The sequence below is a fragment of the Ambystoma mexicanum genome, chromosome 4q (assembly GCF_040938575.1).
Source record: "Ambystoma mexicanum isolate Mex_15411 chromosome 4q, UKY_AmexF1_1, whole genome shotgun sequence".
In the NCBI taxonomy this organism is placed as follows: Eukaryota; Metazoa; Chordata; class Amphibia; order Caudata; family Ambystomatidae; genus Ambystoma; species Ambystoma mexicanum.
The window spans coordinates 634,326,835-634,342,462 of record NC_090928.1 but is presented as its reverse complement, the minus strand read 5'-3'; the positions used below and the strand labels follow the sequence as shown (position 1 = coordinate 634,342,462).

At 44.6% G+C, this 15,628-nt stretch overlaps 1 protein-coding gene across 2 annotated transcripts in view; it reads right to left on the bottom strand.

The window, feature by feature from the left end:
- The window catches only part of VPS54 (VPS54 subunit of GARP complex), a 2,536,401-nt gene that overhangs the window by 757,861 nt on the left and 1,762,912 nt on the right, over positions 1-15,628 (bottom strand). The gene's annotated exons all lie outside the window — the stretch shown is intronic.

The following is a 15,628-nucleotide window of genomic DNA, read 5'->3' as shown; positions in this document are numbered from 1 at the left end:
GAAAGAATGAATAAGCACTTAACCACATGAGGATATTCAAATGGTATAATAGATACAATTGTTACGATCAGTACAGGTCAGACCAGTACAAGATTGCGTCTTTATGCTACCTTATAAACATATACATAGTGCCTAAATTCAATCTCCAAGAATATCTTTCTAAGGTTAAATACACCACGAGATCTATAACACATAATAGCAGCTAGGATAGCTGCACAGCACAGTAATTCCACTAATTGATACTCTCCAAGATGGCCGCCACTCCTGCAGCTTGCAGGCCAGCTTGGATTTTACTTTCGATTCAGGAACTCCATGACAACCGACTAACATAAGTAAGCGTACGCGTGACGCACCGGCTCTCAGTGCTGTGGCGATCGTGTAACACGTAAAGAGTCTCTCTGACACGGTAAGCGACAAAGTTTAATATTGAGTTTGAAAATAATGAGATACGATGATGATGATGATTTTTATAATCACGTTGTTTTGCAGTTACACACGGGCATACAGCAACTTTTAGCACGAACGCGCACCTAAGGTCCGTGTCTGACGGCAACAATAGATGAATTCCAGTCACCATAGAAGACTGACTGGAGAAATCACTGCACTATGCATTTTACACTCACACAGAATGTGGTTTCACCAAACTTACAGAATAATGAATACTGAATAAAGAATCTTATACCCGAGGGTTAAAAAGTAGAACACAACACGAGCTGGTTTAGATGGTGGTTAGTGACCTCTAACAAAACAGAGATTTCGACAAGTGACATATATGGTTTGGTGGAGGTTAAGCAACGACATGCAGCATAGATAATGATATGGTTATTCAATCTGCAAAATACACAATGCCTACTAATTGTGGGAAATGATCTAACTGTGTTTATCTGTTTTCTCCCACTTGTTACGTTATATGTGATGGTGTGTACTGTTACATGTTGTGGGCGCCCTGTGAATCTATGTGAACTTATGTGAAAACTCTATGTGTTCTGGGAATGGAATAATGATGCAATACTCAACATTATGTTATTCACGTGTTCTGTTTATTAATGCATTTTATCCAGATTGTGGGTGAAAAGCATGGGCATTTGGCCCAGATGAAGGACTAGTTGTCCGAAATGCATAGGCCTATCCTTGCCCTTTGCTAGAAATCAAGTACCTAGGTGTGGTACTCTTATGGAGATTAAAAATCAGTAAAATTGAACAAAGGAGACTGATTGTGTTTTCTGCATTATTGGAATGATAACTAAGAGAGAAGAAAATATAACCTACTTTTGAAATAGAATAACCCTTTCTGGGCATCAGGGTGAGCAGCCCACACCGACAGCTCATTAGCCTAGGTCTCTTTTCTTTCGCAGGCGCACAGACTTAACATTTCTCCCAATTCTCGCAACCTAATTAGATGTTTGGACTCACGAAAAGAAAGTAAGGACTAGGCGCAACAGATATTGTAAAGATGGCAATGACAGATGCACACAGTGTTTGAGACATAGGTGGCAAAGGAAAGAGAAGAATTAAAAATGATGCCAACAATGCGAGCATTTGCAGAAGATAAAATCAAAAGAGGAGGAAAAGAAGAAACATGAAAAAAGAACTTCCATTTTGGTAGGATTACGGTGGAGAAAATGGTAGTGCGGCTAAACTTGTACCGCAGACAGGCAGAAATAGCAGAGTCAAGGGTATCGAAAGCAGAGGAAAAAGAAGAAAATCTGAATTATCCACTTAAAAATGGGATGAAAGATTGAAAGAGGATATGCGGTCAGAGAGGGTTACTATAGAGAGAAAAGAGAAGTGGGCCAAGTACAGAACCCTACGGGACACCATATTGAATGGGTCGAAGAGAAGAGGTCTCACCAAGCCAGACAAACAGAATAAGTTTGGTCAGAAAGTTGAGTAAAAAAGCAATGAAGTACAGAGCCAGAGAGACCACGATAAGCGAAAGAGGAAAGAAGAGTACCATCTAAAAAGCAGGAGGTAAATCAAGAAGGATGAGAATAGAAGAGACGAAAGTAGAAAGCTAGGGACATGAAGAGAAGGAGCAGTTTCAGTGGAGTGAAATGGGCAAAAGCCAGATCACAAAGGAGGAAGTAATGAGTACAGGTTTAAGTAGGAAGAGGCTTGGGTATAGACAACCCATTCCAATAGTTTAGAAATAAAGGGAAGAAGAGAAAAAGGCAAAAAGAAGCAGCTGATGTATAATTCAAGGATATTTTCAGCATATGGACTATTGAGAGATTGAATGATGAAAGTATGTGAGCAGAAGAGAGATTGAAGAGACCGGTGAGATGATGAGTTTAGGGAAGCAGAGATGGAATGGATCGAGAGGAAAAGCAGTGGGATGAGCATGAGATTAGAGAAGCAGTCAGAATCAGTAAGGGCAAGGAAGAACAAACAAAGAAGTAGTAGGAGAGGAAGGAAACGGAGTAAGAATGTAGAACAAAACATTGGTGTCGATCTAATCAGCAAAATCAGTGGAGGGGAGAGTAAGAAAGGGTCAAGAGGATGGGGGAACAATGTTATTGGGAATTGGAAGAGGCGTAGAAGATGAGAGAGAGTAACAGCGAGAACAAAGTAGCAGCATTTTGTAGCATCAAGCAACAGGCAGTCTTAGGAAGAGTGGAAAGGGAAGCAAGATTGTTAGTGGATTGAGATTTCTTCCAGCAATATTCAGCTATACGAAAGGTAAGTCCTAAGAGGGAGAATGGTCTGGATGGGAATTGACGATCGAAAGTGTATAGAAGATTGGTGTGAAGAGTGGAAGCAGCTTGGCCAGTAGAAAGAGACCAATAGGAGGACTGGATTCTGTGAGCCAAGGAGGACTTAAAAGAGTGCAAGTAACACAAGAAGAAAGTAAAGTAGTTCAGGAAGGATTAGGGGAAAAGGTAGCCAGAAGAACTGGAGAAGAGTAAACGGTAAGACTAATAGAGGGGGTTAGCCGTGAGAAACATACCAGTTAGAAAGGATGAAAAGATGCTATCAAGGTATTTGTGGGGGGAGAGAGAATCCAATTAAGACGAGTCAGTAAGAGGACCAGGCGAGTAGCAGTGAGATGAAGGTTAAAGTACCAGAGAAGATGAAAGGAGGAAGAAGTGTGGAGAGGAAAGAATCTAGGTTGTCATAAAAGCGGAGGACTAGGTGGTCTACAGTGGATATGAAAAGAAAGGGGGTTAGTTTTAGAAAAGGAGTAAACAGTGTACAACAGAATCAATTCGTGGACTTGGTGAATGAGACGATACTTATTCCAAATTTGCAATTGCTTTGATGACACAAACACACACACATTGATCCATCCACCCATTGAGGTGGATCCACCCATTGAGGTGGTTGTTAAACAACCAGTTTATTGCCAATTTTATGCTGCATGTTGATCATATGGTATTCACAATGGCCAGCTTCTTGAGACAGGCACAAGAAAGCATTGCACAGCGCATGCACACGTGTATCACATTGTACTTCACATCTTGTTAAAATGGATTTCTAAAATCAACCCTCGCGGGGGGGTGGGGAAGGTCAAGGTACATGGAAGAGTAGTCAAGGTTTAATCTCAGATGTGAGTGAGTGTAGTCTCAGGTGTGAGCGGTCTAAGGCCTCAGAGTTCACACAGAATAACACAATCATTCAGCTTAAACCGCATACTAAAAATACAGTTATTTATTAGGCCTTTAAGAACACACTAAGAAACTAAACTAGCAGGTGGTATTTTCACAAAAGAAAATATTACACAAATATATACATTCACCAGTAGGTTCACGTAAAATGCATCAACTAATCAGGTAAATAAGTTGTATGGGAGGAAAGGTCTTTAGGGCCCCCCTCCATTCCACACCAATATGCAGCCTATGACTCGCCCAACAGCCATTTATGCACCTGGGGCTTGGGATGCGGGATGGCTGCGGGCCGACACATGGGGCGGCACGGCTCATCCTGTAGCATATTACCAACTCCATTTTGTGACACCCTTAGACTCCATTTTGAAAACACAAGCAGCCTGATGGGCTGCCCCTCTCCCCTCCTGAACTTGCACAGCGAGCCCAGCGCTTCGCTCACCCTCCTCCCCTGGGCGGCTCTGCTGCAGGCCTGTTCTCACAGGAGACTAGGCACGAACAAGCTACATTACAAACACTGTATCTTTCACCTTCCGCAGTCCATCATTGACCTGCAGATGACCGGGCTGAAGCAGGGGTCTGAGAAAAACAGGCTGCTTCTATAAAACCTGTCCTGTTGTCCCCTCGCGGACCCCCACATTTATGATACGTGCTGTGGATAACCCCCAACACTGCTCCTCGTTTGAAGTGCCCGACATGTGTTCTAAGCCTGTGTGCCACCCTGATTCACCCATGCAGCTAAGCCATCTGAAGGGATGATAGATTTGCTGCAAGTCCATGAGATTGATTGTACATATTGAAATAAGATGGCCCTCACCCATCCCAGATCACACACAAAGTTATAAAATGTATGTTCGAGCCTTTCATTACTAGATAAGGATTCCTGTTGCTGTGCCACACATAAAGCAATGTATGATATCTATATGTACTCTATGATTTCCTAAAAATGTACAAGTATACAAATAGACAATTAAGTGTTGCAATATGTATGGGTTTTAATGTAATGAGTGCTGACTGTATAATAGAGTGTCCTTTATAGCATTTGTTTACCCTCTGAGCATTGAGTTACGCAAGTCATGTTATAAGCAGAACGTTGCAGACTCTTCCCTGTACCAATGCACACACACCAACCGGTTTCTACCTCATTTTGAATACAAGCTTTTCACGTGTGTCCCTCACAACGTAGAGAATATACGGCCCAACATGCTATGCGGCTTTTCCTCCTCTCACCCCTCTCATGCACCACTGCACACACAGCAGCCCCCACCTATCTTCCCCCTCTGGCTGGGCCTGGATGTGAAACCTCAGCCATGTGAATGGTGTGATGCTAAACAAGACTGTTGTTGATAGAAGTTATTTTGTAACATGGTACTCATGATAAACGAAAACGTGTAATATATACAATGTTCATAAGCTCGCATAATCCTCAATGCACGTCTAACTACACTGGCTTAATCCTACCTCGCATTTTAAATTATGTGAATGTAACCCACTTTCTTCCCCGCCTTAGGTCGGGCTGAGAACTAAAGGCCCTTATTCCATTGATAATGTGATGCTGTAACTGCAACCGCTCACCCCTCTGCTAAGCCTGCACCAAGTATCAGGCCTCCCCTAAGCTCCCAGACCCACAATAACACCATCAAACATGTTTCACACCCCGAGGTTGGTTAAAAGAAATATAGGTAACAAGCCTCCCCGCCCCGCTGCCTCTTTGATATACCAGCTATGTGCCCTCTGACCAGATAGTATCCAAGCTCACCCCAACCCCGACTGACCATGGTGGCAGTATATTTACTCTTGTACTAACAAACTATAAATATGTCCCCCACTAGATCTAACAACACAGAATGATGGATGTATCCCAGACATGTGAATGTTTGCTGATGTTTGGCAGAGCGCTCTCAGAGTTTGCAGAGTTCTCTGCTTGCCCTATATTGGTTGGATAAACTTTTACCTTTTAACTTCACCCGCACTTGGTCCTGGTCGCATTCCCATCTGGGGTGTGTCCATTATAGACTCTCATTGTGGAGTTTTAAATGCCTTTTTTGGGGGACTCTCACTTTCAAAGGTAAGTTATCGTATGCAGATACAATTAATAGAACCAGTACAATCTCAAATCTCCAGCCCTAAGATGTATGGGGCCTAGTGCCCAAAGGTCACAGGTTCCAATACAGGTTTCTCCAGGGAAGGGATTCTCTAGAAGGATGCAATGGACCTGTGGTGGGTATTTTAAACAGTTCAAAACTAAGTGGAATAAGTATTTGTCCAAACACAGACAAGTTCTCCTCTCTCTTCTAATCCCAAGGCTAGCACAGGGGTAGGATACTTGGAACCAGGTGTGTACCCAATGTTATCCTATGGAAGACAAGGGTGGAAAGGAACAGTTCCATTTACTTACATCCCCGCCCTTTGGGGTCAGATGTTCCTAGGGCACACCGGGGATCATCTGAGGATCACTGGGGACACCATCTTCTGTTTGTTTGGGTGAGTGGAGCCTAGGCGTGGCTAGTCCGAGTGCTCCCTAAGTAAGGAACCTGGGTAAGGTCCAACTTGAAGATGCAACACCAGATGATGAAGAATGCAGACTATCACAGTGCTGACTTTTTCAGGGCACTTCACACGATGAATATGACTTACAGTGACTGTCATCATTTGCAGGAGTCGACAGGCGATCTTCCAGGCGCTGTCACAGAGGCAGTTCCAGTTCAGCCTCCTTTGATGCTAGGATGCGCACATTTCAGGAGGAGACCGTGATTTACGGCACAGGCTGGCGACGACCACAGTCGGGCTTCAAAGCAGAATGGTGACGTCTCTGGCAAGGTAGCCCATGAGGGAACTCGTCAGTCCACCCGGCAGTCTAGGTGCACTTCCGAAGGCTCTTGGGGCATTAAGTAGGCATTGAGACTAGTTGATCCCACTAGTCCAAGGGCTGAACCGACAAGGGTCTTCTGGGATCTTGCAAAGGAGCAAATCTTTACCGGCCAATCATTGGAGAGGAGGCTGGTCCTCTGCATAAGTCACCCTCGGGTCATCCGCGGGCTGCTCTTCGACATAGGATTCTTGGCTTCAACGTAGATCTCACGAACGGCTGCAGAAGTCCTCTTCTTATCTGGAAATGGAGGCTAGTCCAAGGACACCAATGCAAAGGAGCTGCCACTTTCAAACAGCTAGTAGTTGTCCAATCATGAACAACTATTGGTTCACATCCGCCCAGCAGCAGACTTTCTGGCATCAAGGGATGTGGACTAGACAGAGCGACAGACAGACAGAGCGACAGACAGACAGACATTTTCCCAGGTCATTGCATGACCTTGTGTGGGATTTCCTGAGCTGTGAGGGCAGAAAGAAGGCCAAACTACACTGTGGCCAAAGAACAGGCGAAAAGCATTGTGGCACGCCATCTTAGGATGGTAGTCACCTTTAACAGTCATTCGGGATAAACCCTGAAAGGGCACAAGTAAAATAAAAACAGTAAACATTTTACTGCTTCCACCAGCTTGTCTTAGGCTCCTGAGCTCTCTGGTCTTAAGCTGGCGACTGATAAACCAAATAGGATGTTCCCCGTCTGAGAGGACGGCTCATATCCCAGTGCCAGAGGCATCTATCTGCACTATAAAAGGTCTCTGAAAATCAGGTGCCCTGAGAACAGCAGTCTGGCAAAGGGAATCCTTCATGCCTTGGAAGACCTTCTCACAACTCCTCGGACCAAGTGATGTTAGGTTTCTTTGCAGTAGTGAGGGCAGCTATAGTTCCATGATCTACCATTATATTCCTGTAATACCCAGTGAAGCCTGGAAAAGCTCTCACCTGGGTTTGGGTTGTGGGAGTTTCCCAGGTTTGTACAGCTTGTACTTTGCTGGTTAGATGCTGAATTCTGCCCCCACCAACCACATGCCCATGGTAGGTCACTGAACCTTGACAAATCTGGCATTTGGTAGCCTTTATGGCCAAGTGGGCCTGCAACACTATCCTAAGGTGTCTCACATGCTCTTCCCAAGTAGGGCTGAAGGCTGCATTATCAACCAGATATGCCATGCAGAATTTGTCTAACCCATTCAGGACATGGTTGATGAACCTCTGGAAAGTTGAAGGTGCATTCTTTACACCAAAGGGCATTACCCTGCCCAGGTAAAGTCCCTCAGGCGTTAAGTATGCATTCTTCTCTTCAGCATTTTCTGTCAGGGATATTTGCCAATACCCTGCAGAAAGATCAAAAGTGCTAAGATACTTTGCAGCACCAAGTTTGTCCACCAACTCATCAGTTTGTGGAAGGGGGTGAACATCTATCTTGGTGCCACTATTAGGAATTCCATAGTCCACAGAGAAACTAAACTTTGTGGTGCCTGCTTTTGGTACAAAGAACACTGGACTAGAGCAAGAACTACTAGAGGGCTTTATCAGCCCAAGATCCAACATCTTGTTGACATCAGACTTGATGTGAGATTTTACTTTGTCCGACATCCTGCAACTGCTACTTTTCGTAGGCTCACTATCTCCAGTATCAATGTAAATCATACACTAAGGCGCTAAGGGGGAAACAAAGCGGAAAATTGCCTAAGCAAGGTTTTCACCTCACCTTGCTGTTGCAAGGTCAGATGAGGGGACAATTTGACACCACCAATGAGCCATCCAAAGGGCTGCCCTGGAACAAGTCAGGGAGAGGTTCAAATTCCTCTTCCTACCTTTCTGAAGCCAGAAGCAGGGCTTCGATTTCAACCCTAGGGATGAAAGCATTCAACCTATTCACGTGGAACACTCAGGGAGTCTGATTAGGTTGTCCAAGGTCCACTAAATAGTTCACCAACAAATCTATCCACTATCCGGCAAGGACCAGACCACTTGTCCTGCAAAGCTCTAGGCCTTGAAGGGTTCATGATCAGTTAAAGCTTTCTGGTCATACCAATGTTTCACCAGTGCGTGTCCAGCCTACAACATTTGGAGCCATCAGAAGGGTCCTCTTCTTCCTTAACCCAATCGCACAGTCCAATACATTGGTAGTGACAGGAGGAGTGGGAGATTCCCATCCTTCCGAACTATAGCTAGGGGTCCCCTGACAGGGTGACCAAACTTGGGTTCAAAGAGGCTAAAACCAACCCCTTCTTGAGTTACATAAGCACAGCATTAGAAGGTACAACTTTCTTCTTTGGGGCCCCTGAAGAGCTCTAATCACGCTTTTGAAAGTTCTATTAAATCCCTCAACTGATCCATTAGTCTGTAGATGAAAATGCAGGACAACCCACATTCCTTCCGCATGGCCTGCATATACTTAGATATGAAGTTGCTATCTCTCTCAGAAACAACTTCATTAGGGAAGCCAACTCTAGTAAAGATCCAGCAACTGATTTGGCATTTACTGTCTTCAGTGGAATAGCCTCAGGATGTCTAGTGGCATGATCAATTACAACTTTGCGTATCACACTTGCAGGATCCGAATGCACAAGGGCTCGTAAGATCATTTGTTTTGTCCTCCCTTTGTCTTCCCTCCCTTGTCTTATTAAGCCTAGAAACACTTGTGCACAGGAATGTTATAAATGACTTATCATCTGATGTGATATATCACTAATATAAACCTACTGCCTGAGGATGTAGGAGGGTCAAGGGGACATCAATCCCTACCCTCTCAAATGGTACACCCACTACTGGTAGTGGTACCTGGGGAGCCTGAACCTTTGCCTGATGTTTCCCAGAAAACTGACAAGTTGTGAAAATCCTGCAGTAGTTTTCTATCTGCACCCCCATCTTAGCCCAGTAGAAGTGCATCAATAAATTCTCCTTGGTCCTCTTGAAGGCAAAATGACTTGCAAGAGGGACTTCATGCGTCAACTGCAGGAGGCTAGGGCCTCACATGCTGAGTGACCACCAACCTGTTAGGTCTCCTCCAGTCTACTCTATAGGTTCACTATACAGTAACTCACCTTCTTAACAGACCCTATGCTTCATAGGGGATTCACCCACCAAATGGGAGCAGGCCTGTCTCCTTAGGCACTCCAAAGATGGACACTCTTGTTGGCCCTCACTAAGTCCATCACTAAAGGGATCCCTTTCTGCAAGCAAGCTTTGCACTTCAGGGTGCTCATGGGGATTGCGAATCTCCTTCAAACTTTCTTCCTTGTCAGTTTCAAGGGTCGGGTCAACTACCTCAAACCCAGGGGAAGAGCTTTGGATTCTTTTCTCCCTTAGTTTTGGCTTAGATTACCTCTTAGACTTGGCTAAAGCAGCCTTCGTTGTTTGAGACTTAGTGTCGGGTAGTTCTGCAATGTCTCCCACAATATCTAAATCTCTGATATCATTCCCTAACAGAAACCTTCCAGGAACATGCATATGCACACTGACAAGTATCCTGACCACTCCCCCATTGACAGCTAGAGTGACAGGCAGGCATAACTTGGAAACTGAGAGGGGGACAATACGCCAACTTGGTGGGCATCATATGAGCTCTGGCAGATGCTCAGAGTTTACCATAGTGGAATTCACCACAGTTCAACTGGTCCCAGTGTCCCTAATAGCAGAGGTGTCTACATCACCAGCTAGCACACTATCCTAGCATAAGCTTCAGCAACTCTAGGTTCCCAGGATATCCTGGGAACCGAAGACCTTCAGATCCAATGCCATGGGACAAGGAGTCTGAAGAGAAGGCTGCTCCAATGAGAATCTCGTCCTCTTCATAAGGAAGGGACAGATTCACAGAATGGTCCCCCAAGTTCTTACCCTTACATCTGGGGTCCCCCTTCACATGGTCACTTGCTACGCAGGTTACACAAGATCCACTGGGCCAGTGTATGTGGGGGAGGCGTATTGTGTCCCGCCTCCTTGCTTGTGATAAGTCCCACTAGCTGTTAGGGAGAATTCTCTGTAAAGGCTAATTTCCCAAACCTAGTGAGTCCCCCAGCAGCTCTGCTGGATTTTTGGGGTTTATTCTTTTCTCCTGCTAAGAGTGAGACTCTTTTACTCCCACTCTTAGACATGATTTGAGATGTTCCTTTATCTTTCCATGTGTTTTATGGGCTATGGGGTCTTTTACTCCATAGGGTCTCATGTGTTTTTGATGTGGGTTACACAGCACCCTCCGTGCCGTAACCCAGGGGTGTCGTAGCGACCCCCCAACATAGACTCCATACCCTGGGACTGACTACTGTCTCCCAGGGCATGTAAAGTCACCATTGGCTTTACTAGTCCCAAATTATGAACAGAAACCAGTACAAACCATCATATTGTGGACGTACTGGTCGGGGCAATTCGGTTGCCCCGGGGTCTGTTGTTCGAGGGGGCACGTCTCCGTCCCCCCTGATCGAGTTTTGGCTGGTGGCAGTGGATACTACTATTTATATTTGACCGCGAATATATCTCTATGGGATTTTCCCATTGTTCGAGCCTACCAACTTTAATAATTTAATTCTTATAGCCTCGAACATACCGCCGGTTTATTTATTTAAAATTAATTCACCGGTTGGTATTTTTTGCCAGAACTCTATTCTAAAATGGCGTTTGTGTTCTCTCCTGTGACTCCAACCCAAGTCGAGCCCTTTGTTCCAATTTTTGGCGGGCTTCTCCACAGAAGCCTCCAAAAGTGGTGCCACTCTGTCTGGGTAACACAGGGGGTGTGGGAGGTGGTTTAGGCACCCTGGACTGAGTTGCCTTGGCAACTCAAGTCGCTCTCTTGTGTGATTGGCCCAAGTGGTGAGCCAGCCGGCTCACCACTTAGCATGTTTGATTGACAGCTAGGCTGAATGAATGGGGGTTTGCTGCATAAAAGCAGGGCTTTGGGGACTGGAACTTCAGAAGTCGCCACAGGACCTAAGAATCCGAGGAGGGAGAAGCTGAGCCGACCTGCAACGACGACACCACCGGTGGAGCCATGCTGAACCGTCTCACCACTTTTCCCGACGACAGAGGAGATCTCCAGTCCAGAGAGTCTTCTTCCTTTGACTGGTGGGGATAACCAGTTTTGCCTTCTTTTCACCTTCCTGGAGCATCTTGTGGCCGCCTTGCCCGTGCCAAGCACCCCGGCAACCGGAATACCACGGCTTACCACTACCGCGAAGAGAAGGGTAGTACCTTTTAACCGAAGAACTCCGCGGCTGGTTTCTTCCCTGGCAGTGCAACGACCTTCATCTTTCCTCCACGGCGAGACCTCCTCTTCCTCTGGACGAAACACCGACTTGCGCCCGCTGCCAGGAACAACTGCCCCCGCTGGAGCTTCCTTCACACTTAAGGTACTGTGTCCCGCCTGGCTTCCCTTGCGACAGATCGTTCGGGGTGACAGTAAAGCCTCGACTTTCTAACCTGGGCTGGCCTGGGACAACCTAGCTAACTTTTCCTGACTTTAATTTCATCCTTTTTGTGCAAACTATCTACAAGACTCTTTCGGCATAACCCCACTGTGTGAACCTGGACCCCTTCTGCTTACTCTCTCCAAGAGCTGGGCCCTGCAATTGACTTCCTTGCTCTCCAGTAGAACTCTGCCTATCCTGCCTTACTGTGGTTCTTTTAAAAGTATTGAAACTTGTGTGCTTCCATAACTCTGCCCTTTTCCCTCCCTTTTTTATAACTTATTAGAGTGCCATCTTATGTTAAGCGCTCACCTCGTTCTGAAAATAAGTGGTGTTTCTCACTAAGACTGCCACAGCTACCAAGTGAATCTGTGGGGTACAGACTGCTACCAAGTGGGTTTACTGCCAAACACCTGTAGTCTTAAATCTTTTGCAGTGGTCCCTAAGGGAACTGCACAGGTTTCTGCCTAACACTAGCCTTAACATGTTCTTCATGCAACTTCAACTTAACACCCTTTGTGGGCCTTATGGGATGAAGATTTATCAGAACGCCCACCCTCTTTCTCTTTTTGCTTTGTCCCTCTTCATACTAACGGAAGCATGTTTGCCCTTATGCGACACTGTGCGATATCGAAAGATCACAGCAATGGCCAGTTACTTAGGATTTAACTCCTTTAAATCTGCCATAAATGTGTTCAAGCATAACAAGATTCATCATGCCCTCCAAAGTGGACACTGTATGGCCTGCAACTCAACCACTCAAGTTCTTCAAGGAGTCATTCACAAATGTACCCCACATATCACCACCTTTCTTTTTGGAGTCTCTGAATCTCTAAGTATCGATTAGTTTACCCCAGAATTCCCAGACAGGGCCCAGTATTATTGCAGGAGATGCAACATATACTTGCAGAACTATGCCTGAAAGGAAGTGTGCACCACCCAGGAAGCGAATCCCCCACCCAATGGTCTGTTTGTCAATCTCCAAGTCGATTATATACAGTTAATTTGATGTACTAATCTGCAGTACGTGCTTGTGGTTTTGTACACTTTCTCCAGGTGGGTGGAAGCTTCCCCATGGCAGATGGCAGACACCATTTCTGTAGAGAAAGCTCTCCAAGGATTTCATAATAAGGTTTGAGCATCAATCAGTATAAATAGTGACACCAATTTTGCCAAACATCTTAAATTATGTACTGCACTAAGCATACAGCACAATATCCATTGCCCCTACCATCTTCAAACAGCATGTGCACTGAAGTGCTAAAATGGCACAAACAATTAACTCACCAAGCTCTACAACAGTAAATATCATTGGCACTGCTTGGCATTAGGAGCACTATGGCCGAAAGGCTGGGTTGGGTCCACATGAAGTCCTGTACGGGCAGCCAATGTGCTTACCCTCAGGACCACCTTTGAAAAATGGTCATGCAAATCTGCACCTTTCTGATGACGGTCTCATGGACTAGTTAGATTTCCACCATTAGATCTGTTCACACATAGGTGAAGGACACGTTGCAGAGGAGACCAGCAGAAGCCAGCCTTTCTCTTCAACCAGGGATTTTGTGCTAGTTAAGAGCTTCCAGTGAAAATCAGCCTTGGCACCCCGGTGGAAGTGTAGTTACCAGGTAATTATCAATATTGCATTGGTTGTGAAAGTAAGGGGTGTCCCAGTCTGGGTATACGCCTCCTACTGTAAAAAGAAAACTGACCTGTTCATGGGAAGTTACTACTTCTGAAATGGAAACCTTGCCCTCGTATAAGAGCAGGTATATTGCGACCTTGCAAGGAAGGCTGGCTGGAGATTGCGGAGTGCGTTTACTTTTGGGATTTCTGCCAAAACCAGCAGGGTTTCAACCAGCCAGATTCCATATCCCTGTGAAGCCCTCCCAAATTGGATCTCCAATGAGGATTAGCCAAAGGCACTGGCGGTGGAGGCACAGCCAATGACCCCATCTTTTGCAGTTTGAACTCCCGCTCCTACAGTCCCAAATGAAGTAGTAGAGTCTGAACCTCTGCATTTGTCCGACATACCTTTTCTATTGTTTTTGTATTCTGTATTTTGTAGAGGACAGCTGGGACATGGAGAGGGAGAATCAATCTCAAAGAGTGGAAGGTTACCGAGCATCACTCAGAGGATCAAACAGCCTATAGAGAAGTGGAGCACCTAGGTTGCAAGTGACAGGAATATATTATGTAAATATACAAGAATTAGAAGCTGGTATTGCAACAGACCAGTATCATGATGGGTTATGTCTCTCGATAGCTAATTTGATTTAAAGTACTCAAATCATGCAACAATGAAAGCCAACCAGAAAAGCTGAAGTACCACATGTATCATAACCTCTGCTTAACATTTCTTATAGATTCCAGCACAGACAATACTATTTTTCTGCACTTTTGCCATTATTTTAAGGAGTTCATCTGTGATTCAATTTAAGCCCTTCAAGGCTTGTCTACCCCTAGCTTTAATATCCAATTCTGAATTGTGCATGTTATGCTGATTGCATTAACTGTTAACACCACTTTGCAAAATGTGATGCCAGGAATTTTTGTATATTTTGCAGTTCCTTTATTGGGACAGGGACTTTATTTTCTAATTATACATGTATAATTGTTGCACAGATTGTAGTTGTTACATTGTTTAGTACCCTCCTCTTTATCTCCAGGTTTTATTGTATGAGTAGGTCTTCTACCTTTTATGATTTGTTTCCGTTTTTTCCCCTTTTTGACTACTGCATTCACTTAATTGTAGGAACCTTTCAATACTTTTTAAATGTATTCTTAGAGTTGAAGTAAGTGCTTTTGCAGTTCATACAATAATGTTAGTAAGATGCTTCTATTTGGTTTTCTTAGTGTATAATAGATGTTAGACTGCTGCTTGTTTACATTTCAAGGCATTTTTTTTTATTTGCTATAGTTAGTTTCCAAGGTTTTCCCTGAATGTTCACCAGGCTGCTTCTATTACTGTTACTATTTGTCTCTCTTTGGTATATTCTTATAGTAACATTTCAAGTGCCCTAACTTCTGATATGTTATGGATTCTTTTTGTGCAATAGGTTTTGTTTCTTTGCAGAAAGTCTACATAAATAAGTGCCAAAATGTTATGTTGCTTTGACATGTATGCACATTTTGTCTACATCACTGAACTGTGGGGATGTTGTTTGGGGAACCTTTTTCAACTGTGCATTGGATCCCATATAAGGGTGCAGCTGCTTTGTTTCAAAGCATTGCAACCCTTTTTTTTGTAAAGGCTGGTCCCTACAAAGTGGTGTCCAATTGCCCCTATTGTGAAGAAGCACTTGATCATTTCCTGAGACCCATTGCGATGACGTTCAAGTTTGTCTTTGTATATAACACATACCTACCCTCCCCTTCAGTCACACCTTTTCCTCTTTTTACTGCAGCGTACCAGATGATATACCCATATATTGAAGGGCAGACCTTTGTCTGCATGAAATAAAATTAAGTTGATACAGTGTAAAGTAAGTTTTTGGCAATGAGTTCAAATGTTTTAGGGAGAAGCAAAGTGAATTTCGCAAGAAAATGTTTGAGCACTAGTTCCAGCAACTAAGGGATACATTACTCACCATAATCATATTTCTGATGCTTGTATCTGCTTAGATTCACATGCTGTGCATAGGTCGACATCTAGTGGAAGCTGCAGAGTATTAGAGTAGTTGTTTCGAAGCTCGAAAAGGGACATCGGCAGGGCGTGCCAGTAATACTATCCCTAGTGTGACGTCCACTATAACCATG